Source organism: Heloderma suspectum, chromosome 1, assembly GCF_057233095.1.
Source record: "Heloderma suspectum isolate Gila_16-S chromosome 1, 16-S_ref, whole genome shotgun sequence".
In the NCBI taxonomy this organism is placed as follows: domain Eukaryota; kingdom Metazoa; phylum Chordata; class Lepidosauria; order Squamata; family Helodermatidae; genus Heloderma; species Heloderma suspectum.
The window spans coordinates 128,280,814-128,304,696 of record NC_139458.1 but is presented as its reverse complement, the minus strand read 5'-3'; the positions used below and the strand labels follow the sequence as shown (position 1 = coordinate 128,304,696).

General features: G+C 43.7%; 1 protein-coding gene across 5 annotated transcripts in view; it reads left to right on the top strand.

Moving 5' to 3' along the window:
- Window positions 1-23,883, top strand: part of TSPAN4 (tetraspanin 4) — a 796,820-nt gene that overhangs the window by 49,250 nt on the left and 723,687 nt on the right. For 2 of the 5 annotated variants that reach the window (XM_084856537.1, XM_084856568.1), the window contains exon 2: window positions 20,230-20,320. The exons of 2 other annotated variants lie outside the window; for them this stretch is intronic. The gene's annotated coding sequence lies outside the window, so the exon portion shown is untranslated. Of the gene's footprint in view, window positions 1-20,229; window positions 20,321-23,883 lie in introns of those variants that run through there. One more of the 5 variants, XM_084856508.1, reaches the window with a different exon arrangement.

Below are 23,883 nucleotides of genomic sequence, written 5' to 3'. Positions count from 1 at the left end.
CCCTGCAAAAGTAACTTATGCTGGAATCCCATGCACATTTTCCTGAGGATAAGTGTCATTAAACATAGCGGTGCTTCTGAGTAGGTATACATGGGATTGTATAAATGAGCAGCAGTTATCTCCCCTCCACTTAAAAAACAAACCCAAAACTCATATTTTTATTATAGCTTTCTGTTCATAGGAACATAGGATGCTGCCTTATACTGAGTCAGACCCTGGGTCCATCTAGCCCAGTATTGTTGACATGTGATTGGCAGAAGCTGCTCTCCAGGGTTTCAGGCAGGATTCTTTCCTACTCATAGAATCATAGAATAGTAGGGTTGGAAGGGGCCTACAAGGCCATCGAGTCCAACCCCCCTGCTTAATGCAGGAATCTAAGTCAGAGCATACTCCAACCTGGAGATGCTGGGAGTTGAACCTGGAATCTTCTGCATGCCAAACATGTGCTGTACCGCTGAGCTACAGCCCTACTGCTGGATAATGGCAACTGACAGACAAAACTAGATTTGTTTTTCTGCAACAATGTGAACCCACTTTTCTTGAAGACTTGAGTGAGGAGAAGGAGAAAAACAAACCTTCTTGTCTGTTTGTATAAAGTGAAATACAGTTCAGAACTTTTCTTGCCCACGAAAGAGAATTCTCTTTACGAATTTCCCAAGATATGCTCTGGGTGAAATAAAGAAGAGAAAGAAAGAACAGGATAGGGGAGGGAAGAAGAAAAGAAGAATGTTGATTGGAAATGCAGGGGCGGGGTAGATAGAATTCCCTAAGCCAAGGGGCTCCTTTCTGAGAAGTAATACTTCAGAGGAATTTAGGAGGCTGTGGAGGGTTTATAAAGATTGCACATACTTAACTTCATGAGATGAGGTGGCTGAGAGTTTTTTCTAGCTTTTTAAAAACTGTAGAACCTATTTAAAAGCCCCAGCAATTTCTCGATTATGACACCACATAGTCCTAACCCTCCTTTTGGAATAATTTGAGTCCTACAGCTATTTAGGAGAAAGTAAAGTGGAGGGGGAGAAAGAAGTTTGAGGAGGCTGGTTGGATCCTTTGTTGTACTGAAGCTACTAAACTTCTGCAGAAGCCAAAGGTTCCAGTTTGGGGCAGTAAAATCAGATGCTGTGTGAAATACCTGTATTTCACATGGAGCTCTTTATTCCCTTCTCCCTCTTCAAAATTTCATTGCAAGCAGGCTCCCAACAGTGGGCATATACGAGCAGAAAAGGAGGGGGAGAGAGAAAAACAATGAGCAGACTGTGGAAAGAAAGGTGGCGGTTTCCCCTCTAGTTTAAAAGGCTGGTGCATTCACACTGGAGCCTCTATTGGTCTGCCAAGGGAGTGAATCCTAAGGCCTCCTAGTAACAGCAAGGCTACTGAGCTCAGAGGGAAGAAGCAGGCTTGTATTAAGTAGGGCTGTACATTGCTTCGGATCCAGATCCAAATTGCGAACCAAAGCAGGATGATTTGGATCAAATTGGTCTGGATTCAAAGCAGGTCTGGATCAGTCCAAAGTGAGTTAGATCTGTCCAAATCGATTCAGAGCACTTCTGAGGATTCTGAAGCCCAGATAGCCTGTCTGGAAAATGTAACAATTACCTTAAGATTAGGAGGAGGAGAGGAGGAGTTGGGAGGGAGGAACTTAGCCTGGCAAGTGACATCTAGCTGCCATTAGGGCTGAACTTTTAACCCAGCAGTCTCCAATCACCATGGGGTGATTGAGAATGGGGTACAGTCACTACTTTATAAGGAAAGGCTTCAGTGTTTGGGCTATTTAATTTAGAAGAAATGCAAATAAAGGGGAGGCTTATCCAATTATATGGAGTAATGAAAGTGGAGCAGTGCACTAAATAAACTGAGTTCAGTGTGACTTTTCCCCAGGTAATGTGTATTTGACCTGTGGCTAGCACAACGGTCATTGGACATAACTGCCTGAAATTTGGCAGGTTCAGTCAGCTCCATGGGGCTTCCAGGTCTTCAAATTTCATGTATTTATCATACAGACTAAAAAAAAGTTATGGCAGTTTCTGTTTTCCAGTGCAAATCAATAGGAAAATGTAAAGAAAAAGGCAATCAGGACAGCTCAAAAGATCTGGGGCACAGCTCAGAATATCCAGGGTCCATGCCCAGGTAAGCTACTTATAATGACACCCCTGCTCCACTCTTACACATTTTCATTTCGAACATCTGAAGGGGGCTTGTGTGAGATGCAGTCATTACTTTCTTTCAGTTTCAGCTCCTTTCAGTGAGGTAGTACTTCAGAGGAATTTAGGAGGCCGTGGAGCAAATTTTATCTGTGGCTAACACAAAAGCAGGCTTTCTCCATCTGGAAGATGCCTCTAGAGCAGGCTTTCTCCATCTGGTGCTCTTCGGGTATTTTTGATTAGAACGCCCAGAATTCCTGACCACTGATTGGCCTTGTTTGCTGGGGCTGATGGGAGTTGAAATCCAAAACATCTGGAGGGCAGCTGCCCTAGAGGCTTGTAAGAAGGGCTTGTGAAGTCTCAACTCTCTAAAACATCAGTGTGGAACCTGTGATCCTCCAGGTGTTTAACAATAACTCCTGTCATCCTCACCATTGGTCAGATTGGCTGTGGCAAGGATGTTGGAGAAATCCACAGTGGAATCAAATGAGTTCACATTTCTGTGAATTTGACCTGTAGATTCTGCAGTGGACTAGCTTTTCCCAAGTAAAACAGATTCTGCAGACTTGTGGCCCATTTTTTTTAACTTTCCAAAATTTTATGCAAATTTAGTTGTAGCAAAATACATAGAATAAAAAAAACAGTGGCTGAAAATGCGCATTTTCTCCCATGGGCTAAAGCATGAAAATGCGTATTTGGGGGGAGATTTGTGCAATTTTGGGGAAGGATTTGGGAATTTGTGCAAGTGCAAATTTGTGAAAAGCCAGTTTCGCCAATGAGCAGACGACAGAATGAAAGGCACCTGACAATCCCTGAAATGCAGATGGAATGGAGATTACAAAATCCATACATCCCTACCTGTGGCTGATGGGAATTCAGCAACTGGAGGGCCACAGGTTCCCCAGCGCTGCTCTGTAAGTTCACCGGTAAGTGCGATTGATGCCAATTCTGTGAATAAATTAAACTTTCATGAGTTAACAGAATAGTCAAGCAGTCAAAATATTATTAGAACCTTCATATATATTTTCTGACTACCTGATGTAGGCGATGATTTACTTTGCTTAAGCATCACTTTTAAAAGCACTGCATGAAACAAGAGGCTGTGGTGAACAGCATCAGCGCTGCACACCTTTTATAGGACAGCTGCAATTAAAATCTGATTTAAATGCTGTATTTAAATCTGTAGCTAACGAAATAATCAATTGTTTCGATTAAAGCCTTTGGGCCTACATGCAATGCTTTTTGACATGAGGAAATCATCTGAACAGGGGAGAAATTTAGATAGAAGAATGAATGGCATTCCTAAACTTGTTTCTTAAAATAGTTGTGGGGCGAGGGTGAGTTTCAGAGGAAAACTTCTTAGCTTAACTTTTTAAAGAACGGAATTTTAAAAGCCTGTTTGTCAACAAATGCCTATCAAAATACTAGCTCCAGCTCTTAAGAGCATCTGAAAGGAAAGCAAATGTGGAAGCATTATTTTTGAAAATGCAGAAGAAACAAAATACTTCCTGACCGAGGGGGGAATTTGGAATTTATTCTTACCAAAGAGAGGAATCTTTCCCTCCTACATCCGTTCTAGTGAGCTCTTTCTCATGCATGGAGCTTGGCAAGATCACAGTTGACATTAATTAAAGAAGGTACTGTTGTTTCCCAGCACTGTTAATGGGAAAAAGAGGGAAAATGCTACACATCTGTTACTCTGGCCTGGAGACATTTTGGATCCTGCCAACCCTTCTTACTAAATCTGTTTTTGTAGAATTTTGCTTTTAAAGAAATCACCTATTTCCCAACATAACCAGTATACATAGGTTTGCTAATGTGATTTTGAAACCAGCTTCTTCTATTTCTGTTGAGCTTCAGTAGTAGTCATAGAAAAAGCAGCAAAAAGTAAATGCCTTAATTAATGTACAGAACTTCTAGGGGAAGGCTTTAAAGATGGTAATATGTTGTATTTGAAATGCGCAGATACCACAGTGTGAGCTAGAGCCATGCAGAATCTCCTCAACATACCAAGTGGAGGGCTCAAGCTGAAACCGCATGCACATTTTGAAGCACTTTTATCACTCAGGAATTTTTCATTGCCGCTATTCAGAAGTGATGCTTTCCCCACATGTTACCATACACCCTTCAGCTAGTGTGGGAGTAGACCAGTCTGGAGCCCTCCAGATACTTTGGACTTTGAATCCCATCAGCTCCAGCCAGCATGGCCGATGATCAGGTATCCTGAGAGTTATAGCCCAAAATGTCTGGAGGGCACCATGTTGAGGAAGGCTGGAGTAGGCACTTCCCCACCTGCCTACCCCAAATGCTGACTCTTGTTGTTGTTCAGTCGTTAAGTTGTGTCCGACTCTTCGTGACCCCATGGACCATAGCACGCCAGGCCTTCCTGTCCTCCGCTCTCTCCCAGAGCGTGCTCAAGTTCATATTCATTGCATCAGTGATGCTATCTAGCCATCTCATCCTCTGCCGTCCCCTTCTCCTTTTGCCTTCAATCTTTCCCAGCATCAGGGTCTTTTCCAGGGAGTTTTCTCTTTGAATTAGGTGGCCAAAATATTTGAGCTTCAGTATCTGCCCTTCCAATGAGCAGTCAGGGTTGATTTCCTTTAGGATTGACTGATTTGACCTCCTTGCAGTCCAGGGGACTCGTAAGAGTCTTCTCCAGCACCACAGTTTGAACGCATCAGTTCTTCGTTGCTCAGCCTTCCTTATAGTCCAGCTCTCACAGCCATACATTACTACTGGGAAAACCATAGCTTTGATTAGACGGACCTTTGTCGGCAAGGTGATGTCTCTGCTTCTTACTATGCTGTCTAGGTTTGCCATAGCTTTCCTCCCAAGGAGCAAGCGTCTTTTAATTTCATGGGTACAGTTACCATCTGCGGTGATCTTGGAGCCCAAGAAAATAAAATCTGTCACTGCTTCCATTTCTTCCCCTTCTATATGCCAGGAAGTGATGGGGCCAGATGCCATGATCTTCGTTTTTTTAATGTTGAGTTTCAAACCAGCTTTTGCACTCTCCACTTTCACCCTCAACAAGAGGCTCTTTAGATCCTTTTCGCTTTCTGCCATTAGGGTGGTATCATCTGCATCTCTGAGGTTGTTGATAATTCTCCCGGCAATCTTAATTCCGACCTGTGATTCATCCAACCCAGCGTTTCTCATGATTTACTCTGCATATAAGTTAAATAAGCAGGGCGACAATATGCAGCCTTGTTGTACTCCTTTCCCAATTGTGAACCAATCGGTTGTTCCATGTCTGGTTCTTACTGTTGCTTCTTGCCCCTCGTACAGGTTTCTCAGGAGACAGGTAAGGTGGTCTGGTACTCCCATCTCTTTCAAAATTTGCCACAGTTTGTTGTGATCCACACAATCAAAGGCTTTAGCGTACAGTCCCGCAGTATCATTCTAGCCTGCTTCACCGCCATTTCCTTCACTTCACCATCCTGTTCTCCAGTGAAGTTGACAAGTTTGGGGGAAAGCCCTGTCAGTTTCACTGATACCTCATCAGGTTTTTGTTTTTGTTTTCTGTTCTGCCACAAGGTTTTATTGGTTTTGTATGATCTCATCACACTTTAGCAAGCCAGTCTTAAGGCCTGTGATACATGAATACATACATAATCTGTAGAAATATTTACATTTAATAGACTCCCTTATATAAAATTGTTGTACAGAGGAAACAAACCCCAAAATTAAGCTGATCACAAAATAGACATTAGTAGTTGTTTGTTTTTGAACTGAGTATTATTATTATTTATTACATTTCTATACCACCCCATACTGTCTGGGCAGTTTACAAAGATTAAAAACAATACAAATACGGTATACAGACATTAAAAGCCATTTACATAAAAAAAACACATGAACAGACAATATACTCAAAGACAACATTTATCTAAAAACAACTTCAAGCAATCAACCATAGCCATAAGACAAATCCAGGATTGGTTAAAACTCATCATATACTACTAAATGCCTGGGAGAAGAGAAAGGTCTTGACCTGGTGCTGAAAAGATAACTATGTTGGCGCCAGGCAGGCCTCATCGGAGAGATCATTCCATAATTGGGGGCCTCCACCAAGAAGGCCCTCTCCCTTGTTGCTTTCTTCCAAGATTCCCTTGGAGTAGGCAGCCAGAGGAGGACCTTAGATTTGAGCGTAGTGTACGGGTAGGTTCATATCGGAGAGGTGCTCTGTCAAGTATTGTGGTCCCAACCCATGTAAGTCAGGCTCAGAAACATACAGGCAGCCAATGTAAGCGGGCCAGAGTTGGCCTTTTATATTTGGACCTTCTGATCCCCATTATCAATCTGACTGCTGCATTTTGCATGAGCTGCAGCTTCTGAACCATCTTCAAAGGCAGCCCCACGTAGAGTGTGTTGCAGTAATCTAATTTGGAGATTACCAGAGCATAAACAACTGAAGCCAGGTTATCCTTGTCCAGATAGGGACATAGCTGGGCCATCAACCGAAGTTGGAAAAAAGCACTCTGTCCACTGAGGCAACCTGAGCCTCAAGTGACAAAGATGGCTCTAGGAGAATCCTCAAGCCACGAACCCGCTCCTTGGTCAGAAGAGCCATTACTGTGCCATAGATGACACAAAAAATGAAGGATGTTTGACATACATCTGTAACTCCACCTTCCTGCATGGCCAATAACTGATTTTTTAAAAAAAAATATGATGGAGTGCATTTAAAGCCACATTTCTGTTCTTCACACGTGCATACCAATAGCAAGAGAGAGGCTCAAAAGCACTTTAAATGGTAATCTTAAATCTCTCGAAGGCAGCCTCCTTAATAAACAGGTCATTAGCAGAGGTGTATTAGGATGATGACCATTACACCTGTTTTCTAGTATTTATAATGAACTATTTTAATGGAGCAACTGTTTGCCTTGTTTACAACAAAGAACATAAAATGTCCCTGTACTTAATTTATGTTCAAGTTTAACAAAATAACTTTATATATTAAGAAGATTGAAAATATTATCTCCCTGGTTTTAGCTATATGTGAAACAAATGAGAGAATGCAACAGAATATAAAATGTCAATTTACTTAGTACATTTGCATAAACTTTCATTTCTGCTAGAGAACTGATGTTCCTTGTAGCCTGCACTGTCATATTCTAATTCATATTATTTCATGATGCTGGGAGAGAAGGTGGGGGTAACTTAGGTGTTGCTGCTTATCATTTCAGAGTCTGTAGAATGAGATCCCCAGGACTTATAAATGCAAATCATGACCCTGTGCAGTGCATTCAGCCTTTTTGTTGTTATTGTTGCTTGTGAAATCTTTCCTGTTATGGCACTATATCTGAATTAGATAGCAGACTTCCTTACACAAGGCATTTATCATGTGCGTGTCATTCCCTACCCACGGTTCTTTACGGGTTCTTTAGATGACATTGTGACCCTCCAGTTTTGCTTCTGTGTCTAATCAGCACTTTCGGTGAGTTTTTTTAGGGCAGGAAAATGCGGCATTTAATTGTAAAAGCGAAAGAAAGCACAATTTCCTCTTGCATATTTCCTCTACTCTGCCACATCACAGTGCCACCTAGAGGTTATGGAGTGGAAAAGCAGGAAAGGAAATGGTTCTCGTGTAGTGCTGAATTCTGCAACAAAACCGAAAGTAGAGCAGATTAACAGCTGATTAACAGCCTCATGTAGAAAAGCTCATAGATGGAGAAAACCTCTCCCTTTTCACCAAGTAGGAATTTGAAATTGGCACGGTTCTCTCCCATTTAAAAGTAATTTCTGTCCCTGGGAAGCATGGGGCAATATCCAGCACTGCTTGCGTGCCAGTGGGATTTACTACTAGCACAAGGGGGAGCTAGTGCTTCCTAAAGCAACCGGAAAAAGCCGAAATGCTCATTTCTGGAATGGGGCAGGTCAGTGGAGCTCACAGAAGGGAGCTCTGCCTACCTATCCCATTCCGGAAACTAGCATTTCAGCTAGTTTCTGGGGTTGTTTTAGGAAGCACTAGCTTCCTGTTGCACCAGCAGTTAGTCCCATGGGCGTAGCAGAATCAGCGGAGACATAGCAGCAACTTTGGATAATGCCCATGGTGTTGGTAAGAGGGAATCCACAGAGTTCAAGAACTAAATACAAAAGGAATCAGAAGTCCACAGAATGCCATGTCCTGAAATGTGGTGCCATGATGATGAAGGAAGGGTTGTGGAGAAGAGGTGGGCTGGATCCTTTGGGGTCTGAGGCTGCTAGTTCAAGGTACTTGGAGAAGAAAGGAAACCAAGCTGGAAGCATGGATTAGACAAATCGGGGTGTTTCTTTTGGGTGGGGCAAATGGGAAAATAAATTTTGGCAACAGTTGCAGGAGGCTAAGGGAATCTGGAAGGGGGAATTAATTTCTGGAAAGAGAAATTAATAAAAGGGGAAGAACCGGGAAGAGAAATTTATCTGGAAACAGGGAAAATATTTCTAGCGCATTATTTATTTAAAGCATTTCTACCCTCCCTTTATGTCTTATAAAGGACCCCACAAGGTGGCTTATGACACATATATACAAGAAAAATATATATCAAAAATACAGCTAACTATGTCAAACAACTAAAAACAAAGAGTATTAAATCACATCAGTTAAAACAGCAACAGAGAGCGTAAAATCAGATCAGTTACAAATGAAACTACCAACAGCAGTAGGATAAAAATATGGGGAAAATTAAAAGCCTGACAAAATAAAAATGTTTTTCCAGTCCACATAAGATGCAAAAGAGAGGGAGTCCCCTGAAGCTCTCATATGGGGGCAGAGGAGTGGTACTTGGGCATTGTGGTTGTTATGTGATGTGCTCTTGTTAGATCCGTGTACGGACTCATGCACGTTCCAACGAGACTCGCACACTTGTTTATAAGGAATCTTTGTTGTTGTTCAGTTGTTCATTTGTGTCCGACTCTTCGTGACCCCATGGACCATAGCACGCCAGGCCTTCCTGTCCTGCGCTCTCTCCCGGAGCATGCTCAAGTTCATATTCATTGCATCCGTGATGCTATCTAGCCATCTCATCCTCTGTCGTCCCCTTCTCCTTTTGCCCCCAGTCTTTCCCAGCATCAGGGTCTTTTCCAGAGAGTTTTCTCTTTGCATTAGGTGGCCAAAATACTGGAGCTTCAGCTTCAGGATCTGTCCCTCCAATGAGCAGTCAGGGTTGATTTCCTTTAGGATGGACTGATTTGACCTCCTTGCAGTCCAGGGGACTCGTAAGAGTCTTCTCCAGCACCACAGTTCGAAAGCATCAATTCTTCGGCACTCAGCCTTCCTTAGAGTCCAGCTCTCACAGCCATACGTTACTACTGGGAAAACCATAGCTTTGATTAGACGGACCTTTGTTGGCAAGGTGATGTCTCTGCTTCTTACTATGCTGTCTAGGTTTGCCATAGCTTTCCTCCCAAGGAGCAAGCGTCTTTTAATTTCATGGCTACAGTCACTGTCTGCAGTGATCTTGGAGCCCAAGAAAGTAAAATCTGTCACTGCTTCCATTTCTTCCCCTTCTATATGCCAGGAAGTGATGGGGCCAGATGCCATGATCTTAGTTTTTTTAATGTTGAGTTTCAAACCAGCTTTTGCACTCTCCACTTTCACCCTCAACAAGAGGCTCTTGAGATCCTCTTCGCTTTCTGCCATTAGGGTGGTATCGTCTGCATATCGGAGGTTGTTGATAATTCTCCCAGCAATCTTAATTCCGACCTGTGATTCATCCAGCCCGGCGTTTCTCATGATGTACTCTGCATATAAGTTAAATAAGCAGGGTGACAATATGCAGCCTTGTCGTACTCCTTTCCCAATTTTGAACCAATCGGTTGTTCCATGTCTGGTTCTTACTGTTGCTTCTTGCCCCTCGTACAGGTTTCTCAGGAGACAGGTAAGGTGGTCTGGTACTCCCATCACTTTCAGAATTTGCCACAGTTTGTTGTGATCCACACAATCAAAGGCTTTAGCGTAGTCAATGAAGCAGAAATAGATGTTTTTCTGGAATTCTCTTGCTTTCTCCATGATCCAGCGAACATTGGCGATTTGATCTCTAGTTCCTCTGCCTCTTCGAAACCCAGCTTGTACTTCCGGTAGTTCTTGGTTCGCATACTGCTGAAGCCTAGCTTGTATGACTTTGAGCATCACCTTGCTGGCATGTGGAATGAGCGCAATTGTGCGGTAGTTTGAACACTCTTTGGCGTTGCCCTTCTTTGGAATTGGAATGTAAACTGACCTTTTCCAGTCTTGGTGAGTGTTCCAGATTTGTTGGCATATTGAGTGCAGCACTTTAACAGCATCATCTTTTAGGATTTTAAATAGCTCAGCTGGAATGCTGTAATCTCCGCTAGCTTTGTTGTTACTAATGCTTCCTAAGGCCCACTTGACTTCACTCTTGAGGATGTCCGGCTCAAGTTCAGTGATTGCACTATCATGGCTATCAGGGACATTCAGATCTTTCCTGTATAGTTCTTCTGTGTACTCTTGCCACCTCTTCTTAATCTCATCTGCTTCTGTTAGGTCCCTGCCTTCTTTGTCCTTTATCATGCCCGTCTTTGCACAAAACGTTCCCTTGAGATCTCCAATTTTCTTGAAGAGATCTCTAGTCTTTCCCATTCTGTTGTTTTCCTCGATTTCTTTACATTGTTCATTTAAGAAGGCCTTCTTGTCTCTTCTTGCTATTCTCTGGAACTCTGCATTCAGTTGGATATCTGCATTCAGTTGGATATCTTCCCCTTTCTCCCTTGCTTTTCGCTTCCCTCCTTTCTTCAGCTACTTGTAAAACCTCATCAGACAGCCACTTGGCTTTCTTGCATTTCTTTTTCTTTGGGATGGATTGAGTTGCTGCCTCCTGAACAATGTTACGGACCTCCATCCATAGTTCCTCAGGCACTCTGTCTATCGGGTCTAATCCATTAAATCTATTCCTCACCTCCACTGTATATTCATCAGGGATATGATTTAGGTCATACCTGAATGGTTTAGTGGTTTTCCCTACGTTCTTCAATTTTAGCTGAAATTTTGCAACAAGAAGCTCATGATCTGAGCCACAGTCAGCTCCAGGTCTTGTTTTGACTGACTGTATAGAGCTTCTCCATCTTTGACTGCAAAGGACATAATCAATCTGATTTTGATATTGACCATCTGGTGATGTCCATGTGTAGAGTCGTCTCTTGTGCTGTTGGAAAAGAGTGTTTGCTATGATCAGCGTGTTCTCTTGGCAAAACTCTATTAGCTTTTGTCCTGCTTCATTTTGTACACCCAGGCCATGCCTGCCTGTTATCCCGGTGATTTCTTGACTTCCTACTTTAGCATTCCAATCCCCTATGATGAAGAGGACATCTTTTTTTGGTGTTAGTTCTAAAAGGTGTTGTAGGTCTTCATAGAAACGATCGACCTCCGCTTCTTCAGCATCAGTAGTTGGGGCATAGACTTGAATTACTGTGATGTTGAATGGTTTGCCTTGGATTCATACTGAGATCATTCTATCGTTTTTAAGATTGTACCCCAGTACTGCTTTTCCCACCCTTTTGTTGACTATGAGTGCTACTCCATTTCTTCTAAGGGATTCTTGCCCACAGTAGTAGATATGATGGTCACCTGAATTAAATTCGCCCATGCTTGTCCATTTGAGTTCGCTGATTCCCAAGATGTCGATGTTCAATCTTGCCATCTCATGTTTGACCACCTCCAGCTTACCTTGATTCATTGATCTGACATTCCAGGTTCCTAAACAATATTGTTCTTTACAGCATCGGATTTTCTTTTCACCACCAGACACATCCACAGCTGAGTGTCCTTTCGGCTTTGGCCCAGCCGCTTCACTGTTTCTGGCGCTACTTGGAAATACCCCCTGCTCTTCCCCAGTAGTATATTGGACACCTTCCGACCTGAGGGGCTCATCTTCCGGCGTCATATCTTTTAGCCTTGTGATACGTTCCATGGGGTTTTCTTGGCAAGAATACTGGAGTGGGTTGCCATTTCCTTCTCCAGTGGACCACATTTTGTCAGAACTCTCTGCCATGACCTGTCCGTCTTGGGTGGCCCTGCACGGCATAGCTTATGGCTTCACTGAGTTACGCAAGCCCCTTCGCCACAACAAGGCAGTGATCCATGAAGGGGAAGGAATCTTTAGGCATTGGCAAATAGAGCGTCTGTGGCTAAGAAGATGATTCCCACTCAAAGAGATCCTCACTTGGACACTGTTGGAGAGGATAATGCCACAATGGCATGTTTATTGGGGGTTTTGTTGTTGTTGTTTATTCGTTTAGTCGCTTCCGACTCTTTGTGACTTCATGGACCAGCCCACACCAGAGCTTCCTGTCGGCCGTCGCCACCCCCAGCTCCCCCAAGGTCGAGTCCGTCACCTCCAGAATATCATCCATCCATCTTGCCCTTGGTCGGCCCCTCTTCCTTGCCCTTGGTCGGCACCTCTTCCTTTTGACTTCCACTTTCTCTAGCATCAGCATCTTCTCCAGGGTATCCTGTCTTCTCATGATGTGGCCAAAGTACATCAGTTTTGTCTTTAATATCCTTCCCTCAAGTGAGCAGTCTGGCTTTATTTCCTGGAGTATGGACTCCAGTTTGATCTTCTTGCAGTCCAAGGCACTCTCCAAATTTTCCTCCAGCACCACAGTTCAAAAGCATCTATCTTCCTTCGCTCAGCCTTCCTTATGGTCCAGCTCTCGCAGCCATAGGTTACTACGGGGAATACCATTGCTTTAACCACGCAGACCTTTGTTGTCAGCGTGATGTCTCTGCTCTTAAGATTCAAATGCACAAGCTGGTTTGGGGGAATTAGCTGAGCAAATGGATTTCTTAACACTTAAGACCAAGTGGGGATGCTTCAGCCTTCACCAAGTTATGCCTTGTTGGGGAAATTAGTTGGATTCTTGGTGAGGCTGAGCTCCAGGCCTAAAATAGAGACTGCGGGAGGGAATATTCCAGAGGCTTGAAGCATACTCACACACAGAAGGGAAAGAGGGGGTGGAGGCTCCAATTTGTACAAAGAACCTCCAAGAGCAATATACCTTTCCTTGGACTGACGCTCTTTCCTGCAGACAGGAACTAACATGTGTTGCAATCCCTGGTCTCAGGTGGAGAGGAAGGAAAGTAGGGAGCCTTGACTGTGGGAGGCAAGGCACCCCACGATGGCACCTTGCTCTGGCAAGCACAGAGCCTAGCGATTTCAACTGGAAGTAGGCTAGCCCTTCAGTGATTTCAGCATGGAGCCTTTCTCTGGGAGGAAAGACTCTGAGTGATTTTAGCAGTAGTGTGGCACCTTACCCTGGTGGCGGGGGGGGGGGGTAAGGTACCTAGTGATTTCAGCAGCATGGCCCCATGCCTTTGGGAAGGGAGGGACAGGGAACCTCTGACTGCCCCAAACTGAGGGTTCTTATACAGTTCAGAGAAAGGCTGTGATATTACATCTTTGATGAAGCAGAAACCACTTATAGGCATTGGAAATAGTGATACTTGCTATGGGATAAAGACTGGGCTGCCCTTTCCTCCCATTTAACAAAAGAGGGTGCTTGGGCTAATGGCTATACTTGCTGGAAACAAAATCCTACTGGGTCCTTCTTACTATCACTCTTCTTCTAACAAAAGATGATCTTACATGCTAATGACTGTCTTAAGGACAGGTGTCAAGGCTGGAGTTCAACAACAGGAACACATTGCAGGTAGTTGACCAAGTAACTTATCAGTTATCACATTTCCTATCCAGCACATTCATGTTTTGCTCAATTTTTACCCCCACCTTCGCCTTTGGGGAATGCATTTTTGGAAATCCATTAGAAACTGAATTGCTTGACCTAGTCTTACCTGATTGCACGCAACCCCATTCCTATGCCTTTCTCCTGCCATTGCTGAAGGCGGGGATGAAAACACCTGGCTGTGTCTCAAAATGGAGTCAGTACTGTTCACTCAGAAGAGAGCCCCTTTGTAACACAGTTGTATAAGAACCAGAATAGGATTCCTCCTGGGTTGGCACAAAGGCCATCTCATCTCGCATTCTGGTGCCAGCCAGCCAGATGCCTCCAGAAGCTCACGCGAAGGTGATGGCCTCACATTTGGAATTCAAAGGCAGTATCTCTCTCAACTGGGAGTCTCCATTTGGCTATGTGGCTGGTACCTGATGATAGATATGTATTTATTATTACATTTATATCCCACCTTTTTTCCACTTGCAAGGAACCAAGGTGGCTTACATAGTCTTCCTCTCCATTTTATCCTCGCAACAATCCTGTGAGGAAGGTTAGGCCGAGAATCAGTGACTGGCCCAAACTCACCCAGTGAACTTCACGGCTGAGTGGGGACTACAGCACGGATCTCCGGAGTCCTGGTCCACCACTCTGAGCACAATGTCATTAGAATATAAGACGCTGCCTTACACCAAGTCAGACCATTGGTGCCTCTAACTCAGTATTGTCTACATCATCCTTCTCCAGCCTGGGTCTTTCCAGGTGTTTTGGACTACGACTCCTATCAGTCCCAGCCAGCATGGCCAAAGGTCAAGGATGATGGGAGTTGTTGCTGAACACATCTGGAGGGCCGGGTTGGGGAAGGCTGGTCTACACTGACTGGCAACGGCTCTTCTGTCTATAGAGCAGGGTCTTTCCTAGCCCTACCTGGTGATGCTGGGGATTGAACCTGGGGATTTCTGTATGCAGAGCAAGTTCTCTTCCACTGAGCGACAGCCCTGTCCTCTGTGTTAGCCTAACCATCCTTTTGAAAAAGGATCTGAGGATGTGGCCATCACCATATCTCATTACTGTGACTTCCATTAGTTAATCATGTGTTGTGTGAAGAAGTAAGGGGTGTTACTTTTTGTGTGTGTGATGGCTTAAATTTGATTTCCCCTTTGTCTCTGCAGATATAAGAAGCCTGGGGAAGGGAAAGCTTTTCAGACCATGGCATTGCAGCCAATGTTTGGTTGAAGGAGTGGTAACTGGATTTGGTTCTTGGGTTTCAGACACTCCCTAGTTTGTGGCCTTGGGCATGTCATTTGTCTCTCAGCCTCACTAGTTTGCCTTCTGTAAAATGGATGTAGCAGCAGCAATGGTGGGGGCCAAGGAGTACTTTGGTATTTATGGCTCAGACTTGACCTTTGCTTTTATTCAGTTTGTGCCGTTGTGCATATACCCTGCCATTGGTCTCCATTTAGTCCAGCATTTGCTCTCAGTGGCTAACAAGATCCTCCTGGAAGTTAACAGGCAGAGCATGGGGTACAACAGCCCTCCCTGTTGTTTGTCCCCAGCAGCTGGGATTAAAATATATAATGCACCTGAACGTGGAGGTCCCATTTAGCTACCACGGCTGAACTTGGAGGAGCAGGTAAGAGGAACTTTGCGTAGGTGGAGCTGAGGGGGAAGGCATGATGGGAGTGGCTTAGGAGGGTAGGTAGGACTTGGAGCTCCTCCAAGATTTGGAGGCACCAGCTGTCACTGGTTAAGAGATGAAGCATGTTACACATGCATTGGCCCTTTCTTATGCAGGAATAGGCTGTGGGGTTTTTTGTTTGTTTGTTAAAAAATGTTCTCCCTCTCTTTTAGAGTTGCTTTCTGTCAGCCTGTTGTGTTTGGCTTTTCAGTGCATTCTCCCACCTCTAAGGAGAGGTTAATTTCTCTTGATACGTAGTTCTGAAATCCTTGGTTGGGTGTGCATTTTTTAACCTTAACCATGCCTAATTAAGGATATGAGAAAAATGCTTGCCCACCTGTTCCTTTGTTCTTTTGTACTGCGAACTAAACCATGCAGTGAATGCTGCATGATGTTTTTGGGTTACTGCATTGCTTAGTTTAACACAGCCTTTTCCAACTTGGTGCCCTCCAAATTTTTGGACTTCAGCTTCCTTCAGCCCTCACTAGCATGGCCAATGGTCAGAAATGCTAAAAGTTAGGGCTCTTTTACACGGGGCTTTTTATCCCGCAATTCAGTGGTGTTTCTGCTTCCAGATTTTTGTGGGATTAAAATCGGCTCCCTTACGTGGGCTGACACGGGCTGTTGTTTCGGGGCTGTCTTTCTCGGCAAGTTCTCTGCAGACTCTTCGCCACCTCCTCAGAATTTGTTGCCTCACTCTGCTTGGTCTAGGAATTGGGGAAGGGGGGAGAATGCTGAAAGGGGGGATGCTTTATCAGAATTTGCTATGCTTTTTCTTTTTCTCCTCATCCAGTCAGAGAGGACCACCCAGAATATGTAACATCAACTCCATATTACATTTTTATCCTGCCATTCTTCCAAAAAGCTCAGAGCAGCATACATGTCTCCTTCTGTTATAGAACAACCCTGCAAGGTATCTTAAGCAGAGGAGGTGGGGGTGGGGTGGGGTGGGGAGATTAGCTCAGAGTATCTTCCCTTCTTCCATGATGGAGCAGCTTATCATATGGAGCCACCCTATATTTGCCTCATGGCACTGTGGTTATAGTGGAACTGCGCAGTTTCACACGGCCATTAAAGCAGATTTATATGTAAATACTACATTATCTCTGATCTTTTAAAAAGTGGGATAAAGGACAAAAACTGCAGGAGATGCCCCAGAGGTTGACGATGTCATGTAAAGAACCTGCAAACATCTGTGAGTGACCCATCATGAGCGTGCAATAAAAGCACTGTATGAAGGAGCCCTTAGGGTTCAAAACATCTGGAGGGCACCAGGTTAGGGAAGGCTGGTTTGACATAAGGGGAAGTGGGAATACCCTTATCAGGGCCAGTACTAGGTTTTTGAGGGCCCTTGGGCAAGACACTTTCTGGGCCTCCTCACTCAGTGAGTCTACCTTCTCACTGCCATTGTCACCAGCCGCTATTGCTCCTCCTTCTCTTTCTCATCATTGCTACCGCTTACCTGACAGGCAGAGAGCCAGGGAGCCAGTAGGCAGCGGCACTACTGCTCCTTCTCAGCACCACCATCGTCTGGGCCAGAGTGAGAGGCAGGTGAACAAGCAGGTTGCACTGGTGAAGAGGAGCGAGTCCAGGGGGCTCTTGTCAGTGGGCCCCTGCTGGGGTGTGAGCCCTCAGCAGGTGCTCAAACAAGGGCTGCCTGCCCTTGACGCCAGCCTTGATCAGTGGGACCACAAGGCCACATGTTCATGAGCTTGACCTATTTTTTGTTTTGTGTTCCATGATGTTTGCCCATCACTTGCAAAAGGGCACCTTCCTCAGAGGATCAAATGTTCTGGTGCCCAAAAGCAGACCTGCTTTGTTTCAGGTCTTGTACATGGCATTATTTTATAATAGACCAAGAATATTATGGAAGCTATCAAATTTCTGAATGAATGCATATCCCCTTGTTATACTGGAAGGTACTGTGGATCTTCCTTTTGTCTGAAAAAAAATTTTTTTTTGTAACCTGAACACGCGCACACTTTTAAACAGTGAGTTGGCCCTAATAAAATAACCCCTTCCACTGGTTCTATGTCTTTCTTCTTCTTTCTTAGTGTGTGGAGTGCATGACGAGGGTAAAAAAGTGGAACTGTGCAGCATTTGCACATGAGCACTTCCACGTTTCCCAATAAAATAAGTTTTATTCCGGACTGTGTGTGCCTCATGGTGAGGAAATTGACATTTTGAGCATAGCATAGATAGATGTGAACTAAGCAATCATACTTATTTGCATAATTATCCTGTAGTCTTTTGGAAACGGCTGAAGTGGAAGTTATAGATGGAGGAGAGAGCATGGAAATAGGAGCCTGATGGGCAATTGGGGTCAGTGGGATGAAGCAGTGCTTGGGCATTGAAGCTCTCCTTCCTCATTGCTGGAAGGCTTACACAGAGCCCAGCTGTGAGCAGCTACCTTTCGAACCTTCAGCAGCCACAGTCTGTGTACACTTCCATTTAAAGCAAACTGTCTCCTTAAAAGGGAAGGTTTTGCGGTGCTAAATCTCTTGCCAGATGCTTTAGTCATGCTATGTGCAGAGATGGGCGGAATGCTGACTTCTGTTTCTGTCCCAGAAGCATCTGCCTTTTGCATAATCCCTGCAACCTGTGCGCCTCTCCTTCCAAAACTAAGGGCTGAATCTGACCTTTTCGTCCACACGTGCGCTTTAGGGAATGATGGCTGTCGAGAGATAGCTGTGGAAAGCCTGGCTCTGGAGCTGCAGATCCACACGGATTTCTCAGGGAAGCTCAGTGAGCCTGACGCTATGCTTCTGCTGGCTCTTGCTCATGCTTCTTTCCTGAAGGAGACAAGCTTATTCTCTTCTGCAGCTCTGCAGAAATAATGGCAGTTGCATGTATACACCCTGAAACATGGCTTGGCTGACCAGGTTGTTTTTCTTGATGGCTGGGGAGAGAATGTGGCTGGTTCATTTTACTGCCAGCAGAAGGCTGCCTGGTGTGCAGGCGTCTTATCCTCTTCCTTTTAAAAGCATCACAGTGGAGGGTAATGCTTTCATTTGAAGGTGCCTCACTGCGTTTTGTACACTTAAGACAAATATCCCATGTACTGGGCTGTGTCTAATGTCTAATTAAAAAAGGGAAGAGGAGGAGGAAGAGGCCAAAATTACAGAGGGCAGAACTTTTTAGTTCTATCCTACCCTGTTTTGAACCTTCTGTAGTGTTTTCACAAAGAAGAGCATCCCTGTGCAACCTTGCAGTGTTAGATTTGTGTTGGGAGAGACTGACTAGGGGCACGCTTTTTCCTTTGGCATTCTAAGCTCTTCAAGGGAGTGCTTCTGTTTTTAAATGGCTGCAATAGAACAGCCCTTTTTGCTTGATAGCAATTAGTGCTTGGGCTATGACAGTAAACAGTGCCGTCTAGTACTACTGCAGGGGTTGCTTCAACAATCCTGCTAAACAGGCATGGTAATGAGGAAAGATGGCAGCATTTCTGAAGTGCCTCAGAAGATTAGGGATGATGTGATCTCTCCCTGGGAGGCAAGCGTTTCTGCAATTAGACCATGGCTTCCTACTGCATTTTAGAAGTTCTGGCCATGTTCTGAAAGTAGTTAAAGGCCTTGGGCATGCAAGGTAGTGACCTATCACAGGCTCTCCAGCCTATGCTACCTACCTACCTTCCAGCTCTGTAGGCCTCCAAGGCAGTGAGGGGGCAATTTCTTGAATTAATGTATCTGGCTTCCATGCGATGGGGCTTTCCCACTGACTTCAGTGTTGGGGGCAAGTGGGTTCAGGTGTAGAGCTGTCTCCAACATTGGATTACATGGGAGAAGCTGTCGCATATGCAGAAAATTCACTCATAACTCAGAAGCCCTGCTTCCAGAAAGGGTCCTTCCATTGCTCTATAAACCTTAAAGATAGATAGTGCTAGTCATGTTGCAAGAAGCATCATGTTTATAATTGATTTGCTAGAATAGAATTATGAAGGGAGTACAAACAACAACAAAGGCTTTTGTGGCACCTTAATGTCATAACAATGTATTATGGCAGAAGTGTTCATGGAGTAGAGTCCAGTTCTTTAGATACATGGAGGGAATATGCTTTTCTCTTAAATATATTCTCAAGAGAGTATTTAAGCCAGCCTTGTAATAAGCCTACAAAAGTTACTAGCCTGGGGGAAAAATACTAGCATACTGGGGGCTGGCCAAGGAGGGGATGAAGAATTTTGTTCCTCCCCTCCTGTAGCGGCCGACTGCATTTATGTGCTGGATGCAGGGGAGGGGGTTTCCCTCCTTGGGCAGCCTGCTTTGTTTCTATGCTGAGCTCAGAGGAGGGAAGAAGAAGTGCTCCTTCCCTCCTCCACCAGCCTGCTCACTCATCTGCATGGCATTCCATGCTCTCGTCTGCATGGAATTCTTTGTTACTTATGGCTATCAGGTGAATGCTTAAGTACAAGGTTGAGTTTAAGCCTTTAAAGATGCTATCCTATGCATGTTTAGACAAAAAATAAGTCCCATGATTACTAGCATTCCCTGGCCAGCCATGCTAGCTGGGAGATGCTGGGAGTTGTAGGACTTATTTCTTTCTAAACAAGTAGAGGATTGTTCCCTAAAATTATGAAGCTCTTGGCTCTAGTGTGGGATTCCTCAACGTGAAATCTATAGATGCAAGCAGTAGGTGACACATCCTTATGCCCGATTCAGGTTCCCAGGAGGGGCCCATGGTTATATGCTTTGCTGTCTGACTACTACTTGCTGTGACCAGCCATATATTTTGGTCTGCCAGGTGCTTGCCAGTCCTCTGTTTTTGCCTGCCTGCCTGGGACTACAAAATCAAGAGGTAGCTCACCCATACACAGCTGGTCGGCTGTGCTAAGGTTAGTCAATCACTAGTTATGCAGTGGTACTGTAGAGGCTAAAGTGCAGGTCTGGTATGAACTGGTTATTCTTGGATGGAAGATGCTAAGTACTATAGTGTAGAAATACCAGTATTTTCTTTCTTTTTTTTAGTTTATTCCCCCAGCAGACATTAGACAAAGGTTGTTCTTAGATTCGTTTATGTGCTCCCTCCTGCAGAAACTCTAGGCATCTAATATGAATAGAACAGTTCTACTAGAACTAGAAGTGACCTTTTTCTAGTCAGTGTTGGTGCTTAAATTACTTCCATTACACATTTTCAATTTGTACTTCTTATTTCCTCCCCTCAGCGAAACACTTTCCTTTGATTACTGTTACATTTACCACAGTTGGGCCAGAGTGCCTTGTTAGGCAAACCTTGTCCTGACTAATAAAATTGCTTGTCCATACAAAACCTGAGGATAAGCTCATTAAAATGTTTGGTTAATAGATTGTAACACTATAATGAAGACTTGCAGCAATCTGTTTCTTCCTATTATCCTGCCAAGTGTTGTGGAGATGGAAAATTAGCTCAAGTGATCACATGCATGATGCAAGCCTAAATAAAACCTGAATTACAACACAACTGTCAGTATGTAGAAGAAAGGGACCAAATGATGAAAAAATTAAGGATTGTGCAGTCTTGTTTTAAAGGTAACCTAAGTAAGAACAATACATATTTTTAGATAGCAAGACTGTTCGAGCTTGTGCAGATAATGTTGTTTTTCACAGCAGTCAGATTAACCCCTCCCCTTACTGCTGTACAAATAGCCTCTACCCTGTTGCACTAGCAAGAGATCTTTCCACTTTTAATATTCTTAAAATATTCACCAACTATTCTGCATTCAGCATAAATGCTTGGTATCTGGCAATATTTAATGTCTAGCTTTGATTTCTGTGTTTGATATTTGACAGCACATACCTAACAGTAACTAAAAGCTGGACTGCTGAAGTATTCAGAATTTGATTTCTCATATATATAGTAGTCCTCTGTTTGATAGTTAACATGCAGCAGTTCCTGGTATTTGACAGCTAGCATACAATTGTATTTAGTATCTGACAGGATTCAATGAGAGAGGTCCTGCAACATAGGTGACAAGATAAAACCATCACATGTTGAATGTTCACATCAAATGTTGAGCTCTAATTTCAATATTTAGGTCCAATTGAATTTTAAATTTTTGACAAATTTAAAACGTTTTCACAACTTTGATGCTAGATGCCTCCATGTGTATGCTCCTGGAAGGGGCTGGAAGGGGCTGGAAGCAGGCAGGAAGCAGAGTTCTTTTATGAGAAGACAGGACTGTGCATCCTAAGTATATTGTGCTGTGTGTGTTCTACCCACTCTGCACTCCTTTAGGGACAGGGTTGTTTGGCCAGGTGTTGCTTCATGGCAATCATGTGATAAGAGTGTGTTGTACCGGATGCAACTTGATGGGAGACCACATCGTCGAGAGTTGAAGGGTATGATGCAGTTTTGCCAGTTCATATGGAACAGGACATTACATGAGCTCTGTTATGGGCAGGTGCGCTCTTTCCTCCCCTCTTCCTCTTCTGTGCTCAGATTCAGTTAGTTCCTTTGTAGATCAAACCATAGCTTGCTGTTGCATCTGGACCAGCAAACTATGGATTGTGTTTGCCCTTCAGTCTAGAATTGCAAACCATGGTCAAATGGTGAGATGGTTTGAACTGACAGTGTCGTCTACTTCAGTGAGTATGCCAATGGCAAAATAGAGGAGATGCATAGAGCAGAACACTTTATGCTTTTATTCAAATTCTTCCATATTCTCCAGACCACATAATGTGTCTAAGTGACATTGAAATGAATCAGTAGCTTTCAAGCTCATGCTTATGTAAAATGCCTTGCTGATTTGGGACCCAGACCCATTGACTCAAAGACCTCCGAATCAATAGAGCTTGGCTCAGGCAGAAGGCATCTGTTCTTTAAAGCTCTTGGTGGGCCTGTCCTCCTTGCTGAAACCATCTTTGGAAACTGAAGGAAATATTCGGATGACCATTAGCAAACAAAATACTGAAGAACAGTATAAAGTCATTCTAGTGTTTTAGCCAAGTTCAGCTGGATAATGTTAGCAGATGCCACACTGACGTCAAAAACTGCTTGTTTCAACATTATATGTTATAGAAACACTGTAGATCTTTTGGAGTGACACCTTGGATGACAAGGAGTTCTTTTGTATTTTTTCTTTTTATGATACTCCTTATTATAGCATTCTCATTTTGAGTTTGAGTTTATTGTTTTTATGTGAAACTCTGGGGGGGAAACCCCTTTCCGCCCATTATTTCATGAGTTGTGTGCTATGAATTTGCTTGGTGCTTTCAACGCTCACTGTATCCAAAAAGATCCTGTTTTTGTGAACTTGTACAGAAACAAAATAAAATGGTGGAATCTGCCTTATCTGAGCAGATAAGGGAAAATCAGGATAGAACTGCAATTCCTAGATCTCTGCTTTATCCGCTGGTTTATACTGTCTCCTAAAAAGGCACACACAGTTGCTATAAGAGGGATAATGGGATAGTACGTAGGGCTTTGCTTTTGTGTTTTGGGGAATGAGTGGCTAGTTAGCTTGCTGCATGTGGATAATCCATTGGGCAGTTGAGATGGTCTGCTTGGATAGCAGATTACGCCATGGAAATGAGTCGGAGAATTCATGATCTGAGTCGGCGCATACCAGAGTAAAAATAAATAAGGCTGTAAACTACTCTTTGCTTGCTTTTTTTTTTTTTTACAATACAGGATTTCATCCATTGGGCTTGTTGACATTCCAAGGGTCCATGTGAGGAAAGTTTGGAAGAACAATATTTACAAATGTCCTGCTGTGATGTCTGGAACAGCCGAAAGTTGTGGAACTGGTTGAAATTAAAGGAGGTCTTTCTAGCCCTATTTTTCATGTGCTGCAGGGGCTTGTTAATGCTGACTCTTAAAAGAATATGGGGTGGCTGGCCTTTGCCTTAGGACGCAGTCCTATGCAGGTTAGACAGAAAAAGATCCTACATTCTCCAGCCATCCATGGGCGAATGCTGCATATTGTTTTGTCACTTGCTTAGCTATGATAGCTTTCTCTGAAAAGCAAAAGGCCCAAATATGTAAGCTTGACTTGCACTGAGCTGCCCAGTCCAACTTAACCTCAGGATATGAGATTTAATGTGGTTTAGATACCTGCAAGATCTCATGGTTACTAGATTGTAACCTCAACTCATCATCATCAATGTGTGCCTTAAAAATAAATGCATATAATTGAAGATAAGGCACAGTACCATAACATCCTAAGCAGTGCATGCACTATTTTGGGCTGCATAGCGCTGTAAAATTCACACATATTATAATGGAGTTTGGGGGGCATTTGTGACCTTTTCTTGTTCTTTTCAAGTTTTATGAAGCAGTGGCTTTGTGCCACTTAGATTTCCTAGGGTTAACAAAATCTCCCAGAGGGAAGATGTTTTTCAGCTGCAGAGATGTATAACAAGACAATGCCATCTGGAAGCAGCATTCCTAATCTATGCTGTTTTGAGCCAGGTAAAAATT